This window comes from Corvus kubaryi, unplaced genomic scaffold (genome assembly GCF_017639235.1).
Source record: "Corvus kubaryi isolate FWS band 111438036 unplaced genomic scaffold, C.kubaryi_AGA036_p1.0 37396, whole genome shotgun sequence".
NCBI lineage: Eukaryota > Metazoa > Chordata > Aves > Passeriformes > Corvidae > Corvus > Corvus kubaryi.
The window spans coordinates 18,275,834-18,297,828 of record NW_024581135.1 but is presented as its reverse complement, the minus strand read 5'-3'; the positions used below and the strand labels follow the sequence as shown (position 1 = coordinate 18,297,828).

Below are 21,995 nucleotides of genomic sequence, written 5' to 3'. Positions count from 1 at the left end.
TTTCTATCTTAATTTTACATTGAAAAGATTGATTGAAAACAGAGTGACTGTCTTTATATGTCCAAAAAGCTCTTCCAAGGAAGCAAAGGAATTTTCTTTTTACCTAGCATACAGATAAGTTGTGGGTTAAACTGCAGCAAGAGGGTTTCTTAGGAAAACCTTTTACCAGTGAAAAAAAGAGAATTAACAGAGTAGACACATGACAATCTTTCAAAGATTTTAAGAAATGCTAGAACTTGGAAGAAAAAGATCAGTGGTGAGTGTGAGTTTTGTAGCAAAACTGATTAGGATGAGAATCAAGAAACTTGTAAGAGGCCTTCACTGTTTTAGGGTCTTAATAAGTGTAGGTTTCTCATTTTTTGTGCTCATCTGTTATGCTTCTCCCCAGGCCTCAAGGGAGTAAGAGCTTATTGTTTATATACCAGAGAAGCAGAAAAAAAGAGGGTTTGATTTCAATCACTGTGGGCTGAGAAAGTCCTTGAAGAGTCGGTGGGGCTGCAGGATAGAAAAAAATTACATCACATGCAAGAAATCCTAAGGTTTTCTTTACAGAGAAAGGCACAAGAGTGCCTAAGGAAGCATTGGTGTGGAATAGGAGAGATCTGCCCCCAGTTTCTCTTTACTCACATCTCTCTCCTTCCAGTGCCTTCCTTTTCCCCTAGCCTGACAAAAGGGAATTAAAACAATTAAGTTCAGAAAAGCTATATTAATCCATTCTCTCACTTGCATCTCACATGACAGTTATTTTCATACATGGGTAAAATAAATGCTGGAAATACCCTGTTCTGTCTCACAGGGCTGTAGCCCTTCTGGATCTGTCAGCACACCATGGAACTGCATCAAAGATTGTATAACATGGGATTGCCCTGTTGGAAGGTGGAAGGCTTAGAGCTGGTGCAGTACTTCTGCTAAGATTTACGTTTTCACTGTTCCACTGCTGAAATTAGACAGCAAATAAACATCAGTTTTCCTGTGCTTGAGGTTTGTGTGTTTCATACAATGCTACACTGTCTGTTCAGAGCTGAGACAGAGGTCCCTTTATCCAATATCAATGTACTGAACTGTGCACTTTGAACAGTAGGTGTTCCTGCAAAACAAATCTTTCCAAAAGGCTCTTAGAAGAGCTATATAAAAATACAGCTTCCTACACATTTTCCAACATTTTAGATGGATGTATAACTAGCAAGTCACCTTTGAAAATGCAGTTACTTGAAACCTTAAGCCAGTATGAGATAGTGCTGTCAGAAAGGACAGCTGCATTTTCCACCCACTCTTACCCTACTCATTTCCCACTGTGTTGGCCTGAGCATTTCTGCACCTCTGCATTTTAGCCAGATCAGCTCACTGGTCTGGCTGAAAACTGTAAATAAATGGCCAGATTTCAGACAGATCAAAGAGTTGATCCATCACACTTCAGAAAAGAAATTAGGAGTCTTAAGATGTCCTCCTACTTTAGAGAGCAAAGGACTAGCTGACTACCTTCAGTGTCTTCCAAATTTGAGTGCCTCACCTAAGTGCAAGATCAAAAGGCTTAAGGCACCAGAGTATGAACAAATGGATCTCCAGAGCCTGAACAATGGAGCAGAACATGGCTCTAACAATGGTAGCCAACAAATATCAGCACAAATCCCGTGCCTGGTGTAGAACCCAATATAACCAGAATTAAAAGGCAAAAAGGGTTATTAAAATGCCTAAATGCTAGCAAATCTAAGGATCAGTTACAGCAGCCTCAGGATTGCTCTTCCAAGATAAGCAGGTGACCAGGATTGATTCCTGTTGAATTTTCCTTTCAACATGGACATCAGGACAGTGTTTTAAGAAAAGTGTGCAGCAAGGATCATACAATGTAAAAACAGATATACAAAGATCCATACTGGGAAAGTTTGGGGTCTTTCAAATCAATTTTCTTACTCTCTTTAAAATTTATTTCAGGAAACTACCCATAGGTCTCTGGCAAGATGTACTCCAAAGAAGTATGAAAAACACATTGGTAGAAATCAGTTAATTGTTATCTTTACTTATTGTTAACCAATAACTGGAAATGACTTGCATTTGTTAAAATTAATCCGTTTTCCTCTTCTATCAGAAATTGTCCTTTGAACAATTGCTGATTTTCAATCAAATGTCAGTGCCCGAATAAAAAAGCTACTTGTCTTTCCAGATAAGAGGCCCTTAAATCCTACTTTCTAGTATGAGACAATTTGGATTTTTCACTTGATGAAAATACCATTCTTAACTTTTTTATTTAATACAGTGAGATAAACTTTCTGCCAGACTTTAATGAGCTCCTCCAGTGCTCCTTGACCATAGGAAAAAACAAAGGCTGATTTACACCCAAGAAAGATTCAAAACAACAGTTCAAGTTTCCCTTGACAAAAAGACAAGTAGTCTCCAAATCAAACAGCAATGTGGGAAGACAATGCAAGAGTATTCACCAAATCTCTAATGAAGCTGATTAAGTGATTACAGCCTTTCAGCTATCTAGCTGCAGTGGGCTCTTATTCAAATCAATCTTTGCCCTGATACCCATCGTGAGAAACTATCCCCCCAAGTAGAGTCTTGTGTGTCAGGCTAGAGACATATCCATTTTTAGTGTGTTTGTGTGGGGAGAATGAATATACAATTCAAAGATGTAATGATAACAGAAGTGCCATATGTATGGGATGAGCTAGATATTTCCAGATGCCTGAATAGGAGAATGTGCTGACTACTTATGCTGTTAATAAAACATGCTGCGATTTCTTTCCTGACAAACCAGAATTCAGACTTTAGCATTCCCAGTATGGGCATTATGTAAAGATGTTTAGAATGAAATCTCCAATTAATCTTAACTACAGCATGGCTACAGAAAATTCAAATATAATTTATATCTTTCTGGATACAAGGCACCAGGTAGAGGGGAGATTCTAACATCCCCCTAACATCTGTCTAGAAGTTTTGGATGAACAAAATAAATCACGGTTCTGAACCTACTGACAGGCGACTGTGGGAAATACTCTGTGATTCCACTTTTATAGCCTCTTACTGTCTTCTGTTGCAAACACAACCTGTGAACAAGACTGTGCCTTTCCAGCTATCGCTTAGGTAAGCCCAGGTCAGGCTCCGACAGCGAAGCCGACAGTGAAGCTCCCCTCGAGCCAGGGACAAAGGGCCACAGACCGAGCCCTCCACCTCCATGAACTGCTGCGAGCAACTTCCACTTCCACACAAAACACTTCCACCCGCTCCTTGTAACCTGGCAGCGCCAACAGGCCGACACCGCCAGCGCTGCGGCGAGCCGGGGAAGGCAGCAAGAAGAAGGCAGGGGGAGCAAGGCAGGGGGAGCAGGGCGGAGCCCGCCGGGCGCCACCGCCCAGCGCGCCCCGCCGGCGGGCGCCGCAGGTGCGGCAGCCGAGCCGCCGCCCTGAGCCTCGGCACCCCCCGTTGCCACGGCGAGGGAAGACGGGCAGCCGGGTGTCGCTGGAAGCGACAGCCCCCGGTGAAAAGGCGGCTGGGGAGGCGGCCGGGGAGCTGCCGGGCTCCGCAATGGCGCGGCGCCCAGGGGAGGTTGCCAAGCAACCGGTCCGGCGGCTGCGGCACCGCGCTGCGCAGGGGGAGCGCCGCCGCCCGCGGGCTGCGGAGACTCCCGCAAAGCCTCCTCTGACACACGGCCTGTTCCAGAGGGAGAGCTGCCCCTGGCAGCTTCAGCCGGGCCCGGTCACACGGGAGAAGCAGGAGGGCGGGAAGGAGCAGGTGTTCAGGGCAGATAACGGCAGGAGAGGCAGACGTGCAGGGGGGCTGCTGTGGGGAACCCGCCCTTCCTCTAGAGCCACCAGTGAGGGACAGCGGAGCACCGCCGGACGAGGTCCCCCCCTGCTGTCCCAAGAGCTGAGCTGAGCAGCGATGGAGCCGAATTCGGTTTACCACCAGGGCGGGAAGAAAGTGGGGGATCACCATCCCTCCTTCAGTTAAATTTGTGTACCGTCTGTATTGGATACAGAGAGTCGGCCATGCTGCCTACTGCCTGCAGCCAGCCAATTCCCCTGCTCCGGGTGGGCGGGTGTGTTATGGGGCTTTTTTAAATAGGAAACGGTGACTGTAAAACCATAGAAACGGACCTGGGGAGTGGGGTGCTGGGACAGTTTTTACATCATCTCCACTCATTTCAAGCTGTTGGTATATTTTTGATAAAAAATTAGCCTCATCCACTACATGCCAAAACGCCTGAGTTTTGACTTGGTATATGTGAGAGGACATGAAGAAGTACATGTCCAATTTGTAACTTTGCAAAATAAACAAAGAGAATCTGGATCTAAACGGAGGATTTTCTAAATAGGCTTGTAATGGCAAAGATAGCTGACTAGTAACAAACAACTGCCTCTTGAGAAACTTCCAAACCCAAAACACAATAGGCATGGAAAGTGCGAGGACCATCCCACATGGGGGAAACAAATATCTCCATGGATAACAGATGAGAATTTCCCCCACGGGAACTGTACTGACACTGACAGGCTCCCTGCAGCTGCACAGCACCAGCTGCCAAGGGGATCCTGCAGGAGTTAATGCAGCTTGAAAGAAGCATTAACTCCCTGGATATCTATCAGCCTTCAAGGGCAGGATGCCACAAAATGTTTCCTCATAAGCAGTACTCATGCCCCTACTATGGAGCTGCACCTGGAAACATTTCAGGGCCTCTAAAGGAGAGGGAATCACACACACACAAAAGCACAACTACAAAAAAAGCACAACTACACAGCACAACTTCCTTTCTCATGCATGGTCCCCACCAGATTCCCTTTGCCACTGGAATGGAAGAGTTGGCTTTGTTTCAGTAAAGTGCCACTTCAAATAAACCAGAAGCAAAGTGGCTTCAGTGATTCTGGAAATTAAGTCACAGACGAGGTCCCATATTTACTTTTAAATATTTTTTTTGTCTTATGATGGTTTATGGGTTAGCAGTTTTTACTATATCCTTAGGGACAGAGTGCAGATGGGTCCAAGCCAGGTACTAGTTACAGGTTGTCATGTCTCATGCTAATTGCAGGTGGGGCTGACAGTACCGTTTATTACTGAGATACTTGACCTTGACCTGTCCTGTTTTTCCTTTTTTTTTGTTCCCCCCTTGCTTGGTTATGCCAAACTTCGAGTGCTGGGGCTAAAACTTTCCATTTTTGCCTCAGACCAATTTTTGGAGGGAAGCTTCAGCTCAAAGCAACTATTTCCAAGAAAAAAGTTACATATATATATTTCCCCTTAACATTTTATAGCTGCCAATTTTCAAAGCCTGAATAAGTCACATTCTGAATTTTGGACTTTTTCTTTTGGAATGGTATCTATAATACTTGCCTAGAGTTGAAAAATTTTGAAAAATTAGTTTGCATGCATTTGAAAGAACACCCCAGAGATTTAAAGTTGTGCATTACAAAGACAATGCATTTTTCTGTTACTATTTCATTGTCCATCTGAGGGGATTTTTGTGCAGCTGAAGTCTGTCTTTGTGGACTCTGCTGGCCCAGGAGTGGGCATGCTTTCATCTTTTTGTTCTAAATCATCCTGTATGTTGGTTATTAAAGAAACCAAACCAAAAACAAGAAAAAAGCCATAAAAACCCAGAAGGAAATACAGAAGGAAAAGGGGGCATTTAGGAAAAAAGGTCAGGCTGAAGACCAGCAGCATAAGAAACCTCCAGGGAAATGATATGTGTAAGAACTGTCTGCCTGGATAAAGCAACTTTCTCAAAGTTGGCTACAGTAGTCCTTCAGGCTGGTTGGAGGGACATGAAAAACTAAAAGACTTGTAGATTATTATGATCAAGAAATTCATCTAGGTTGATCAGTTTGACCTCAAAGGAGACCAGGCTGGGAAACAGTCAAGGAAAAGGGAAGCAGGGGAGCCAGTATAATGGGGCAAGGAGAGATAGGAGAAAGCAAAAAAGCTTGGGATGAATGGGCAAGAGAGGGAATAAAAACCTGAGATAAGTGGACTGGAATTAATTGGAAGGATGGACAAAAAGATGTGAAAATGTGTTTATAAAGGAGTATAAAGGTGACAAGGGCTCTGTGAAGTATGTGTAAACATGTATTCAATAACTCATTCATATGTGTATCGATATGGTCTCCCTAAAATAGTGTACAACCACTCCAATAAAAAGCACCTATTACTGTAGGAAGAAGGACTGAAATGACAGCATAGAATTGAGATCTGCTTAATTTTGGTCCATTTTTCAGTAGTCACTGTAATGCAGTGTTCACTGTCTGATGTCGTATACAATATGGATGAGCTCTTAAAAGCAGTGAGATTTGTTTTGGAAGCGGCTTCCTTGATTCATTGGTGCTGCACAGGGATCAGGAGAAGTGACTAGTGGGAAGGGGAAAAAAAGGATGCTAACTATGTGGGCAAAAAGCACTGTCCTTTGTGCAAGGTCTGTATACTGTCTTGGAGAACTGGGCATGCCACAAGTAGGGTTTGCCTTCTGTGGCATCACATGCCTGTATCTATTGGCATCTGCATCTAAGCCAATCTGAACTCCTTTCATATTACTGGAGAAAAATAGGTCTTTTAAAAGGCAACTCTTCTGACCTGTTTCAGATATCTACCTTACGATGAGGCAAGCTGTGCCCTAGAAGTGCCTGTCTCTGGACTGACTAGAAAGGGCGAGAGATGAGTACTCAGTACTGCCTGATGGCAGGCAATTCACTCCAACTGCTGTTTTCACAGGTGGCTACAAATCATATGTGTGATTTCTAGAATGTAAAGACAGCCTTAATTCAGTGTTCCACAACTGAGTGCTTGATTCTGCCACTTACTAACATACTTTTAATGCAATTTTTAAAATGTGAAGTATTTAGTGGATCCTTTTACTTCCACACCTCCTTACTAAATATCAGCCACTTACTTTGCACCTATTACCATTGTTCTCATTTTGTGTTCTGAGAAGCAGAATCATGTGTGGTTTGGGAACAAGAATGACATATGAAAATATATGGGGTCTGCGTTCTGATAAACACTGACAGACACGGGGAGAATTGAATGTTCCTGTTGTAGTACTTAACAATATATATTAATTACTGTAATTTTAATAGTTATTATGAGTTCAAGTTCTGCCAACTGTCCAGAGCTTCACACTACAGGCATGTCTACAGCTGAGTAACTATGTATTTTAAATGAAGATGTCACCAGTGGGAGATACATAAGGCTGGATGTATATTCAAAACTTGGCAACCAAAAGGGAGAAATTAAACCAAACAGCATGAAATTAGATCCTATGATGAGTAATATGGTTGGTGATTTGTGCAGAACACAGCCAAATGGTTATATAGGATTTCCCAGATCATTGTACAGGAACTCTTAGAAAACTTTAGAGCTGCATCTTCCTCCCCTCAACGTCCCACACAAAGGAAGAGAGCAGATATCATCGCTACTCCCTGGTGACCTGACCAGCACATTTGTTTCTCTGGGTAATGAAAAGCTCAGTCAGATACATAACATTAGAAAGCATTAAACAAGTCTCTATTAAATTGAGAAGATTTTTTTTTTTTTTATCTGAAAGGAAACAGAGTAGTTAATTGGCCCACAATTAAATAGAAATGCCATTAAAAAAATCCTGAAACAGTTTGCCAGGCCCAATTTCTGTTTGCTTTTTATAGTGTCCTAAAAACCTAACTGTCATATCAAGACATAAACCGAGAGTATTCTGAACACTATAAAAACATCTTTATGGATCAATTTATCCTGAGGGACAAAGTGCTTGTGGCTGACACATGTGCTTAAGTAAGAGCAGGAAGGTAGTATCACTATTCCATCAAGAAACTTGAAAGGCCTGAGGGAGCAATGCACATTCATAAGTGTAGGATGAGAGGAGATGGTTATGAGTGTTTATTCTGACATTCTGCACAGTGTGGATTATACCAGTCCCCTGATTTAAAATGAGTCTCAGCTGGAACACACCAAATTAATGAGAAAACCTTAGTAAGTTATCTTATGGCAAAGTATTATTGCAATAACATGGGTGCCTTGTTTCATACTTGGACATCACTTTCCTGGGTAGTGATGTTAAGAAAAAAAGAAGTGGCACAGAAGTATAGAAATGTGCCAGAAATGGAAAGCTGAATACTTACATCATGTGTCTGCCCCAAACTAATTTTTTAGAGCTCCTGATTGTTTTCATAAGAGGAAGAAAACAATTAACAGCTCTAAAGTTCAGCCACTTTCTTTAAAAATGCAGATTCAGTTTCAAGGTAACTTAAAAAAAAAAAAGGAGGAGTGGAGGCTTGTTCATTATAGTATTTTACAACTATGGGGAAAAGAAGGATTGCTGAGGACAATCTACAAAATCCTAAGCTAAAACACAACTGCAGCCAATTGTAACTGGACTGTTTGGAACTGAAATTTGTTCAGTGGAGTTCCATAATTTTTTTCTAGTTCAGAATAATTTCCTAAGTGTACAGGTTTTTATTAATATACTCCATTTGCATTTATTGGTACGTGTGAATAAAACAACAGAGCAGATATTAAAAACTTCCTCAGGAGAGTTTTTCCTTTCCCACTATGTTTGAGCCAGCAAAACAGGTTCTGATTAGAGGGAATACAGGAGCTCCCCAAAGAGTTCGTAGAAGCCTTCCTTGCTCACAGCATCACCTGCAACTTGGAGCTGTACCACAGCAAGGAGGTTTTCCCACTGGAGCTGTGCACACCACACTGCTTATTTCCATACAGAAACATGGATACACAAATCAATATTTCCTTTATAATGTATTCTGCTTTTTTCATATAAACTCAATTTACCTTTCTAAAATTTCTCTTTCCCCCACCCTACATTTGACTGCTTCTTGCCCATCAGTCCCTCTTCTCTAGATTCCCAGATGATATTTCCTCTTCTTATCACAATTCCAGAGCTGTTTCCCCATCCTCACAATATTTATACCATCTCACCAGCTCACTCCATTTCTGCATCATATCCTTCATCTTTCTCACTAAGGACAGATTATTTTCAGAATGTGTGAATCCATGAACTAATTTGGAAGTGAGGTCAATACTGAGAAAAGCTATATAATCCCTTTCCCAGCAATGGAGAACACTTCTCCAGAGTTCCCAGCCCCTGCCACTCCACAGAGCAAGATATCAGCATGAGTAATAACACCCAAGTGTCTCATACAACATTAAAGGTCATCATCATCATCATACTGTGAGGCTTATGTTCATTTTTTTTTTCCCCTGAAGGATACTAGTGGAGTAAAGTACCGGATTTCTCTCTGTGAGAGTAACCTGCCTTTGGCTTGGCTTAGAGGGCCAAAGCTTTGCTTTAGATCAAAGATCATGTTATTCATAAAATCTTATGCTGGCAAAAGCACAAATATCTTTTTACAGTCACAAATGTTAAGTCTGTGAAGCACTTTAAATGTTAACTCTAACTGAAAATACCATAAAAAAAATTGAAACAATAAGTCTTGATAATGTTCTTACTATTGCATATGTTTAGCCAACATAACTACAAAAGTAAACTGTTTGCATGATGTAAAATGTTACTCTATTGAAAAGTAACTCTTATAAGTGTGGCCCAGTAACATTTACAGTCTATTTCTTTCTAATCAAATTGACTTCCTTAATAACTTTAAAGATTTCCATCTTCCCATTGCTTCTGAGAGTAAAATTCTGTGCTTTCCATTTCATCTATTAGTATTTTCCAGAAGCTAACGGAAAGTAAAGCTCAACCTGCTCCCCAGTACTTTCAAAGCATATTTTCATTTCTTCACTAGGAGAACTTTTCAGTAGTATTATCGTGGTGCTTGGGAGGCTGTTTACTGTCAGCACTTTTGTGGTGCTTCTCATTTTATAAAATGGAAACCAGCCTCTGCACTGAAAAATCTAACCTGTGTGAATGCATTTGCACAAGGTGTTAGTGCAGCCATCACTGAAGTCTCAATCTGCAAACAATCATGCAGTGTTTCCCCATGTCTGCTTTCAGGTTAACACAACTACAGATGGAAGATTTTTTCATCCTGCCTGGTGTCAGTACTTATCTTTTAGTTTCCATGGTTGCATTATTGACTTTCAGCAAAGAGAAAACACATGGAGCTCACACACTCTACAAATACACCTGTTAAACTCTTGGGATACGACCTTGCGTGCTGCAGTGCCAGTTAAAATAACTTTGCCAGAGCCTTCCAGGAGGGAAGACTTATCTAACAAAGCTTGCCTTGTAGCCCAAAAAGTAGGATTTTCCACTGGTTTGCCGTTGGTACAAATATTTACTAATGCACAAAATACAATGAGCATACTTAGATATAGGCTGTCAAATTTCAACTATCCTGGGCAGAGTTCTTGTTTCATTGTAGTATTTGTTTAGAAATTTGCCATACACTTGCCTATAAGCACATGGTTTGTTTAGATACTCAGGTGCTGGCACCTGTTCATGGAATTCATTTTTAAACAGCAAATTCAGATCCCAGTGTCTAGGCAAAGGACATTTGTTTCTAACCTTGCTCCATGCAGTTTATGATTAATTAAACTCCGACTGCTATTTTTCTTGAGATCACAGACTGTCAATTTTTTTTGCATGTATCTGTCTCCATTTTGTATACATGTATGGAATCCAGCTCCTACTATATCTGTTATCCTGCTGAGACAAATGGGTGAGTCTAGAACAGAGTGTATTGCTTTAGAGAACTTGAGTCAGACTCCTAATTTCAGAGTGAGTCATTTACATTTATCATCAAACAAAACTACATTGGGGTCAAATTCTGTGGAGGATTTTGCAGTTACACTGAGGATAGTGAGACATGGTGAAGATGGTATAGAAAAAAATAATGTATAATTAACACCCATTTAGATAGGAGGACTGTTTCTGCCCCACTCTGAAAGCCTGCTAGTAATTCAACTAAAGCAACACTCACCCTGCTGTGAAAGAAATGACAGCAGTAGATGGGAAAATGTTGTAGCCTTAATTAAGTTAACTCAGTATCAGTGTCCAGAAAGCTATGGAGTCATAAGGTAGCAGGCCAAAATAATCAGGTAGGCTTGTACAGTTCCATACAGCACCAATGCTGCCTTTGAAACCAAAGTGCTAAGCTAAAGGCTGGCTGAACCTGCTGCCATCCTTCATTTTGCTGCAGTGTTGAATGGTACCCAATATTTTGGCTAGAGTGGGTCGTTTGACATCTGAATTACTCAAAAGCTGTACATTACAACTCCATTTAAGACCAGACGATCAGCACCATATGGCATAAAACCACGACAAGGCCACATCAAAAGAACGCTTGCTGTATGTTTAAAACCTGGACGTTCATAATTTTTAAATACGTGCCCGCTCATGCTGTATGTTATCAGTTTGTGCAGGTGAGGTAGCTATGCCCCACATGGGGCAATCATTATCTTATTGAACATGAGCCTCTTGGTGTAGTTTGCATTTTTAATGCATAATGGCAACTACCTGTGAGGATCTCCAGAAAGACAGTGAGAACCAACTAGCATTAGCTAGAACGATCCATCTGGCCAAAATCAGCATGTTTAAGGGAAACCAAGCAAAGAATCAAGCAGCAAGTAGGATCACAATTACACAAAGCCTTAGAGAACTTTACATAGAACAATTACTGAACTTCAGCTTGAGAGACATAAAAATAAGTTATTGCTGATATTTTGATTTTTTAAATTTTTTCCATATAGTATGAACAACCTGACAGAGTTTTGTTTGCATAGTAGTTTCCATCATGTGAATCTCCTAATAACGCATTCAGCATTGCCCAATAAAATTGTTGAGACTGGATTTATTTCTTTAATGGAACTATAAATGGTGAGATATTTCTTTCAATTGAATTAGAAAGAAAATATTAACTTCACAATGCAGATTCATATGTCCTTTCAGTTTGAATGCTTATAACAACAAAAACTTCACCATTTAATAGAAAAAGTACATTTCTAGTCTGCTTATTGGAAAAAGTTTGAAAGTATTATTTTCCTAATCTACAAGTTTAAAAAATGATGGACAAGAATGATGAATCTATGTTGATGTGTTTTTTAATAGGAAGATTAAAAACTGGGTTTGTGTTTATTTAATAAGCAGGGTGGTAATAACTGCAGCATTAAAATGCATTTCCAGCCAGTTTTTTTGAGACAATTTTTTTTTGCTACAATCTATTTACTCTGGATTGTGTCAAGTAGGCTGCTCAGGCAGTATATGAGTTTGAATCTTGTTGCTCCTGTTTAAATTTATTGAAATCTGGCCATTCAACACTTCTCTAAAATAATTTCTAGATATGCTCAGAAAAAGCTTCTTAGCAGCTTGTAATAAATACTTAGAGAGCTGCCATATGTTGGCTGTGTTTCTACATTAGCAGCCCCTTCAGTGCAGTTAATACTGAGAGCTGCTGAGGCACTCAACACTGAAAGCAGGAGTGGAAGCAAAGCCCTTCTGCTGGTCCCAAAAGATTCAGAGGCAGAAAGAGGAAGCAGCCTAACTTCAGTTGGAGGTAGGGGTTGGAAAAGGAACAATAGTAGGTTCAGAAGCAAAAATAAGAGAAGTTGCAAACTTGGAATTTGAACTGAATAGCATGAATATAGTTACTCAATGTTTCTTTAAATTGTCCTCTGTCAGCATTTTGGTCCCAAACCTTCCTTACAGCATATCCTCACAAGCATGCATTGAGTACAGAATGATTAATTTCCTCATCTTTTTTTTTCTTTAATCCTAAAGGCATTTAGTAATTCACAGCATCATTTGCCTCTCCTCATTACCACCTCTGGGAAATGGAGGTACATTATTTGTCTTTCAGAGACAGTAACAGAGGAGCAGGAGATACAGGTGACCATTGGCAGAAATGTCTTCTAACCCAGCATTTCTAAGACTGATGGGTGTCTGCAAGATGAGAGAAAGTACAAGAAATGGATTTATTCGAGTGACTTCAGGAAGCCTCTAGAAAGGAGGCTCTGGGATTCCTGATGCCTGCTTGGCAAGCTGGGACCAAGGGCAAAGAGGAACAAGAGGGCTCTGATGGGTGAGAGGTCACTTCCACTCAGGGGGAGTGTAGGACCAGGGTCTGCAGCTGCAAAGGATACACACTGTGGTTTGGAGAAGCTGGTGGGAGCATGTCTATGGCCTTAAAATGTTGGAAGCAACACAGTAAAAATCTTGCTTGAGATTTTCGTGCTCCAGCTGAGAGCTGAATGCATAACAGGGGATTACAGTTGCATTTCTTGCTACCAGGTATGAATCAAGCAGATAGACTATGTTAGATTTCAGTGTCCTCTCCATTGCTTTAGTGGGAGAGTTTTAGGGCTACTCAGGGGTGGAGCAGGGCTGCAGGTAGTGACCACACAAATCCATTCATCAAGGTCTGTGAGGAAATCAAAGAAGCAGCACTGGCAGCATAACTGGTGCTGGGCTCTTGCTCTTGCTGCAGGGTGGGTACACTGGTCTCTGCTGTTGAGATCTGATGCTTATATGAGTACAGAGTACACTTCAATTAGAGTAATTCAGTATTTTGGTTGTAATAGCCCCTATACTTAAGTTTCACACAAGGTAGGGAGGGTCAGCTTTCTCTTAGGGTCCAGTTTTGCTTGAACTCCTAGAGAAATACCCAACTTTATTCCTACTGAAAGGTAACTGGATCATGCTTTTACATGATACAGCCATTTATGTGCCTCTATTTCCCAAGACCTAATGTTCACGATAAATATACTTAAAATCTGTAAGAATTCTGCTTCAATATTTTCCTTTAAGGCCCATAATAGCTCAATTGATTGTATTATTATTTTTTTAAACATAAAAGTTAATCTATAGATTGTCTTTGAAGCTACATGCTCATTTGACCTACTAACTGCATTTTATGAACACTGCAAAATTTCTGTGATTACAAATATTTTTTCTCTGAAAATTGGTGCAGTCTAAAAATCAAGAGAACAGAGCCAGGTATTTACCCACTTGCCTAATATTGAGAATGTGAGTCATCCCATTGAAATGCCTGTTGTTGTTGAAGTGGGGCCTATAGACATATGAGAGCATCATTTATTTAATGCATTTATCACCAGAGGAAATTGCAGATCATTTGGACGTGATCATTCATCGTTTCTCCAGATCTGTTCAAGAATGAAGGAATTTTTATCATCTAGTGAAGAGAACTTCAGACATTGCAATGGCTGAGCCATAGCCAGATATACATAATTTAAACATTGATCAGAAAAATCCAGCTAAGCAGGCAACCTGCAGAGATGGCGAGAATGTGTATGAACCTTCTCAGCGTTTCCTAGGTATCTATCTATGGAATCATCTAAAGCCAACACAGCATCTAGCATTCAAATCCCAACAGGCAATTTTCTGTTGCTTCACTAATCACCACAAAAAGAAAAAAGTTTACCTTTACGCAGGTGCATGAAAATTTTGATGAAGTGCCACTTACCACCTTATAATAGAAAGCAACAGGGAAAAAACTGATTGCACATTCTCTATTTTTTCACAAACTGGTTACTGAGCCCCTTCTCTGATCTATGACTGTGTAAGTCAATGCATTTCCAAGTTGTTTTTCCCGACTAAAAGCATTATTGGTGTAATTAAGAGAAGGTAAGGAAAAAGGCCAGAAGGTTTGAAAGAAGAGTCAGGGGGTGCTGCATGAGCTTCCCACCTCCTGAGTCATTCTGCTGTGTCTCTCCCAGTGGGTATCATGCTTCTAAAAAAAATAATGAAAGGAATATTTTTTCTCTCTCATGCAATATGGAATGAAGTTTTAAAATAAAAATTCCATTCTTATATATATAAAACAATTCACAAAACATATGTGTTTCATATGGTATATGCAGCAGTGCAAAACCATGTTTAGTCACAGACAAGTCCTCCATTCTGTCTTCCATCAGGGAGAGGCTGTTTTGGGAGATGAGGGAGGGGAGAATCCTATAAATCTCCTATGCCTCCCCGGAAAAAAAAGACAAATTTAGGAAGTAAAGAGAGCCTCACACTGAAAATGGTATAAAGAAGCAACAGTATATCTCTGCATAAAAATTGTGCAATCCCAGGGATGCAGTTGTGTGCTTTAAAACACACTCCAATTTGTATTCTGAATACAGCACCAATATAGCCTCCAGTAGAAAAAGAAAACACTTGTGGATGACCACCTTAAAACAACAGCAACATATTACCACAATTAAGATGAAAATCACAAACTCAAAATCCTTACTACAAACATGCAAGCTTAAAAAACATAGGACCAGAAAGCTCCAAAGAGCAACATCATTTTTCATTATTGTGCTAAGACCCAATTAAAGGCAATGAAAAATCCATGCAGTGGCAAAGATGGCTATTATTTCCTCTCCTCTTGCTCTATTAATATTAATTGAAAACTAGGTGTGGCACCACAAGAGAAGAATCTTGGTAAAAACCAGCTAGAATTTGTTGGTTTGTAGCATTCTAATTAAATATAATGTTTTCTTACCTGATTAAAAGAGAATTAAAAATCATAGCATAAGAAATATCCATACACTTGTACATAGATGATGAGACGCTCGTTCTACTGCAGGTACAGGTTCCTGGGCAAAGAAGCTTGTAAACTCTTGATTTCACTGAAATGAAAAAGGAAAGAAATAAAGAACCTCCCCATAAAAGCAACAAAGGAACCTCTGCAGTATTCTGTAGTCTCTTCGCCTGCTTCCTGTTCTGAGATTCACTCCTTGAATCGCAGCATCGATCAGAAAATTGGTTGTGGGGGAAAAAAAGGGAGGGGGGGAGAGCGGAGAGGGAGGAAACGAAGCGGCAGCGGATTCCGTGCTGGCTCCACCTCCTGGCAGGACCGAGCGCTCTGGAGTCCGCACACCCTGCCCGCACAGCTTGTGCACCGCGTTACCCTCGAGTACACAGCTTTAAATACGGGAACACTGAGCAGTGCTTACCAATTCCTGACAACTGGATTGAGATTTAAACTACACAACATGATTCTTTAATTTTTTAAATTTTTTTACAATGAGGAATGTATTTGAATAGATCAGTATACATGTAATTGCAGAAAAGTCAAGGTTCTGCTTGATATCTTTATTTTACTATGTACTAATGCATGTTCTGTTTAGAAATTAAGAAATCATTCTTTATTCAGAACTCTCCACTACAGAACAGTAGAAAATAAGAGTGCTGGTTTTTTCCCCTTTGATTATTGTTCCCGGAAAACATAAATGACATTTATATATTTATTGAAAGCCAGAGGGGCAAAACAAAAAAGTAAGACAGAAGGAATGGATGCTTGGATGTAGCCAGGTCTATACTGGCCACATCCATACTACATCTACATTACATTATTGCTCAGTAAAGGGGTTTTAGGGTGATCTGGTTTACTTACTTTAATCCAAGGCCCTACTGCATTTTATAGCATCTTAGAACAGATCTTTGGTATTCTGGGTACTATTAGTTGTAAAAGACTAATATACAAGTTGACTGCCTCACCCCAGTTGTCTCTAGCCACAATTCCCATAATAGCAGTGTTGGATTTAGTGTTACTAAAGGATACCTTATACTGGAATGCTATATAGCTGGCTGTTTCTACTTTTATCTTCTATTTCTATCACATACACCTGCTCTGTCACATCACACAGCTAGCAGCCACCTGCATGCGGGGTTGGCTCAGCAATTCTCAGCTGTGGAGGAAAATTTAATCATACCAAAACATGGGGCCTGGGGGAGGAAAAAGTGCAAAGTTAACTAGGAATGGATCTAGATGAAAACCGTGGAATTTATAATTAGGATCCATGATCTAACTTTTTGTGATCCATGATCACAATAATCAGTGTTGTCAACACAAGGGAGTAGCTGAAGAGACTGTCCGTTTGAGTAATGACTGATATTTGTGTCAGCTTAAACCATTCATCACGGTTATCTCAATGCCTTGGAGTGTCCAAGAAAATGATACATTTTCATGCTTGTTCAAGCCCTACAATGGGATCTTGTACTCTGAAAGAACACCAAAATACTAAAATAGTGCAAGCAGTGATAATAATAGGTCAAAACACCTATTGTGTGAGCATGGACTGAGCATCTGAGAAATTCCCTTGGCACCAAAAAATGCACTCTAGTTTGACTTTAAGGAATTTTTTCCTTGAAGTACTACTTTATACTACCCATACTTGTAAGGGGCTTCCCTGCGAAGGGCCGCCAGTGTTACCCGCAGTGGGCGCTGTCCGCGGTGCTGGAGCGCGGCCTGGCTCCACGGGCACTGCTCCTCAGTGCCCGCACTCCCCAGTAGGGCACGCAGCACGAGATACTTTGGAGTAACTTTGACAACTTTGTATAAATATGGAAATGCATCATGAATGCATGTAGGCCTACTTGAGATCGAAAATGCTGAAGCTGATATTCTAAAGCCTAATTCTAAAGTCACTTCTTTAATGTATTTTTCGCAAAATTATAATTTCATTGGAATATGTAATATTAAAATTTTGACTATTAATTAAACTTCATAAATTAACTAAGAACTTCTAAGAAAAAGTAACAATCATTTGAATTAATGAAATCTGTAATACTAAAAATGAGATAAAACTGTTACAAGAAATTTGGAGATTATATGAATATTACTTGTAATAGTACTAATATGTAATTAGCAGTAGAGTAGCAATTTAGTTAACGTTGTACTGTTAATAAACATGAATTTCAGCTGCATTATAAAAAATACACAAACTCAGAGAAACGTTTATTCTGTAATCTTATCCTTCTACGGTCTCTCACTCTCTTTAATCTGCAGGTACATGGCAATTACTTCTTAGTGGTAAAGCTCATTGGCAAAATAAGATTTGATTTTCTGTGTCTTCCGTGAAGAGTACAATTAAAATGAGATATGATGAGATCTCACATATACCACAATAAAGTGCCACAGTAAGTAAAAGACAATAGACTTAACTGCTGAGATCCACAGGATTTTTCTAAGTTTTTATTTTGCCATAAAATCTGGATTTTTCAGTGGCACAAACTTTCAAACAGTTGCATGTCTGTGAGAAAGTAAAGAGTTTGTCTATGAAAATTTCCGAAGAGATCCAGAGAGATCCTAGCAAATCTCTCAGAGCTGATTCTAAATCTCCTGAAGTCTAACAATACCTACAAGCATGGTTTATTCATGGTTTTATTAATCATTTTAATAGTAATTATAGGAACTTCATAGGAATGAAAACAAATATCCGTTGAACAAATCTCATTTTCTGATTTTTTTAAGTGCCCTAAAACTAGGATAGCTGGAAGAATTTTTCTGCTTATTCAACCATGCTGATAGAGCTCGTTTCTACCAGAAATTTCTCTTTGCCTCTTAGAGCATGGCTAACAGTCATCTGCATAAAAAATAACTATTCTATTAAATCATGCAAAAACATTTGCCCAGAAGAGATGGAGCAAAAGGTCAAACTCCAGTTTCCACAGAGCATGGGATGTTAAGCTTAAGGAGCAATGCTTGGAGCTATTCTGGCCAACAGACACTTATTTACGCCTGTCGTTACATGCCTCAAAGAAATAGCTGTTTCATGTATTTGGAACCCTTTCTTTTCCTTTTTATCTTTTTTAATCCACAAATCTCTTAACTCTCAAGCTCTGGACCTAAATCTGTAAATTGCTAAGACAAAAGACAGGTCTGCAGATTGAACAGAGGTTCATTGATGTGTCATCTTTTTAAAAGACATAAATTAATCTCAATCAAAAGTTATTAGCCTTTGTTTAGTTCTTATGAAATCATAAAGCCTATTATTCTTGCCTTTAACATCTGAGAGTCACCTTTGCAAATTACTCATCGAAGTGAAACTGAACTATAAGGTTATTCTAAATATGAAGTATATTCTCTTCCCAGTTCCTGTTCCTTTAAGAGAAACTGCTTTGGTGACTACTAATCATTAACAATCTTTGAATTTTCTTACATTTCTTTCAGATCTAAAATCTTTGCATCTGAGGTTTATCAGTGCAGGCTGCCAGATTTTGCCTCTGCCTGAAAACAAATAGCTTTGGAATTTAAAAGATTTCTGAACATTTTTCTACACAATGGAAACTCTTTGGTCTTGGTAGCTACTTTTGAAGAAGGTACTATTTTATATCGCATTTATAGTATTTTCAAAGTTTAAAACCAGTAATTTCTTTTCTGCCTGAGGCTAACAATGAAGTCCCTTTTAATGACCAATGGTGGATACAGATTTGAAAATGAATAAGTACAATGGTTTTTGAAAGGACATATCACTTCCATCTTTGCTCTCTGTGACATTGTATGCATATAGTAGAACCATTAAGACATTAACTTGTGCTTACTTCACAATTCAGTGCAGCAAACACTTTACTTGTTCTGTATCCTTATCATTCTTGGCCAAAAGCAGATCGAGGTAAAATTATTTTTCTTTAACATACTAGAGTCAATTGTTTGAAATGTTTTTTCATCTCTCTCAGTGTAATATATTTTCATGGTTTAGTTATAAAGGTACTTTTTTAAGTGCAGATAACTGCTACATGTACTAAGAGACGCAGAGAAACTTTCTAAAGCAAAGTCAACTTAGCAAACATATGTTATTAAACAGAGCAATTATTCTAGGCATTCCAGCTTTTAAAGACTACCAAATAAATAAGTCATAACTTGAGGTTTGCTTAACAAAACCTCCTCTCTCTCTGAGTGATGATTACCCTTCATCTGACCAATTAAACCACATGACTCAGTAGCAATAAATGGAATGAAAACATATGAATGCAATCTCTCTGTTTATAGGTGTCCTGGGAGAACATTATTAGATTTTGTTACTAGCTCTGAGAGCACACTAGTGCACTTGTTGCTGAGGTACCATTTAATTCATTTCTCCACCTCTTAAAATCTACCTACCTTAAATCGTATTTGTTCACTCTGAAATCGATTGCTTTCATTTCATCTTTGTTTACTGGTCTTGTCATATATATAGTCAATTCTTTTCAACATGGTCCATGTCCTGTGAACATATGGTGCTTGAAATAATAGCTTCCTAGGCCTGGCTGGCCTCTTTGGACATTACAAGGAATAATAAAATATTTCTTCACTCTTGATCTCTACAGTTTGGTTGACTAACAAAATTAATTTATCCTATAGCCCCTTCTGTTTTCAGGAATTATCTCCATTTCATAGGAGAGGAACTGAGACACATACATACATTAAGTTCTGGAAGTTACCCAAGGAGATTGCAAGCCTTAGATACTGAACCCTTATTGTCTTAGTCAGTGCCTGTTCCCTGTTCTAACTTTTGTTACTCACATAAATAATCTAGTATTTTTCAGAATCCTCGTAAGAAGTTTGCCTGTATCTGTGTAAGTTCTTGAGGCATATGTCATGAAAAAAACATATTTCCTAATAAATTAGTTGCCTTCTATGATTCTCCTGTGTTGTGCTGAAATAGACATAAAATAAAAAAACCTTATCAAGCAAGATTAACAAGATTAGAAGAAATGTTGCTTCCAGCACTCGGAAATCTGTAAACTATTTCTGCAGTGGCAGCAGATGCAGAGCCTGCTACATGCTAGAGGATAGAAACATCTAGAACATATATGATGGGAAAGCTACATCTTTCCAGTTAACCTATGGAACTCTTCACTAAATCTCTCACTAAGTAGTGAGCAATGCCAAGTGAAGTTGGGTGTGAAGCTCCTGAAGACCAGCAGGGTGCTGTCTAGACCCCCCTCAGCTTGAGGATCACTGGCATAAGAAAAAAAATTTTATTGATCAGTTGTTTTCTTATTTTCTGCTGCTAATTATCTTAAACTTAGACATCAGTTTCATACAATGATTTTATTTCTTCAAAATGTAGATACACAAGAGTCCTATTCTTTCTAAATATATGAACAGAGTATGTGCCTTTATAAAGTGAATATTTTAAGGTATCTCTGTGTTTGTTGTGTATATTTTGTTCAGCTCATGATAATTTTATGATTGTGATTGTAGTTCATCTGAATGACAGGAAAGAGTTTACCTGAGGTCAATATTTTGGAAGCACTTAGGCACATATGGAAGGTGGTTGGGGGTGGTTTATGCTTTGTGACAATTTTAGTTCTTTTTTACTGAATGAATGGAATTATCACAACTGAGTCCATTTGCTTATGGCCTTCTTATTGGTTCTTCTACAAGAGTTGGAGGGGTCTAACTATTATTTAATAACATAATGTTAAAATAATTTTGCTATTATTAAAATCTATAACCATTAAAGTACAGATTGCTGATCATATATCTTTACTATGATGTTAGCAATAACTTAAAGCAGCTAATTTTTCAGATAGTATGCTCTATGGCCTGTTAAAATAAATTCTCAAGTAAAAGTGCAGATTATTGGTTGGAAAGCCACTATGTCAGGTCCATGGCTTGTAAATATGCATTAGTAGCTAGTACAAAATTTATTAAAAGTGTTTTTTCTTTTTTTTTATCTGGCACACTAGGTACAAAAGGAGAAACAAAAAAGAGAGAAACTAAAAGTATATTTATACACTTATATCAGCCAGTGTTGAATTCAAGTCACGTTCATTACACTTAGCTAAATACTGCATTTTTGATCTCTTTCAAAGGTAATATTGGTAAGTAGTTGAAGGAATGGTTATAATATTGTCTTATGTTTTGATGCTTTTAAGTACATGTTAGGGTTCACAAAAGTGCCTGAGAATTACTAAAGAGAATTATTGTCAAAAAATAATTGTATTAATCAAATAAAATATTTGATGTTAAAACAAGCTGATGACTGCATTGCTGAAAACTTACATGTTAGCTGAAGGGTTTGCCCGTATGAAACCCCATACAAGGGCTGTATTCATTCATATTTATCACTTCAGAATTATTTTTCTCTTTGGAACTAAGATATTTCAACATTTGTATTTCAGCTGTTTACTTAAAAGTGACTGGATAGCTTTTCATTTATTCAGTCTTTACGGAGAGCAAAACTGCACCTGGGGCAGGATTCCCAGACAGATTATTTAGAAATGTCAGGCTTAGAAATGTCAGATTATTTAGAAATTTTCAATCTACATTTTAAAATGTAGTTTCTAAGTTGAACTTCTAGTGATGATTCATTAAAAGTTGTACATAATT

General features: G+C 39.0%; 1 protein-coding gene across 4 annotated transcripts in view; it reads right to left on the bottom strand.

Moving 5' to 3' along the window:
* The window catches only part of SCN2A (sodium voltage-gated channel alpha subunit 2), a 76,381-nt gene extending 60,677 nt beyond the window's left edge, over nucleotides 1–15,704 (bottom strand). For all 4 annotated transcript variants that reach the window (XM_042040776.1, XM_042040779.1, XM_042040775.1 and 1 more), the window contains exon 1: nucleotides 15,396–15,704. The gene's annotated coding sequence lies outside the window, so the exon portion shown is untranslated. The remainder of the gene's footprint in view (nucleotides 1–15,395) is intronic.
* Between the last annotated feature and the right edge of the window lie 6,291 nt (nucleotides 15,705–21,995).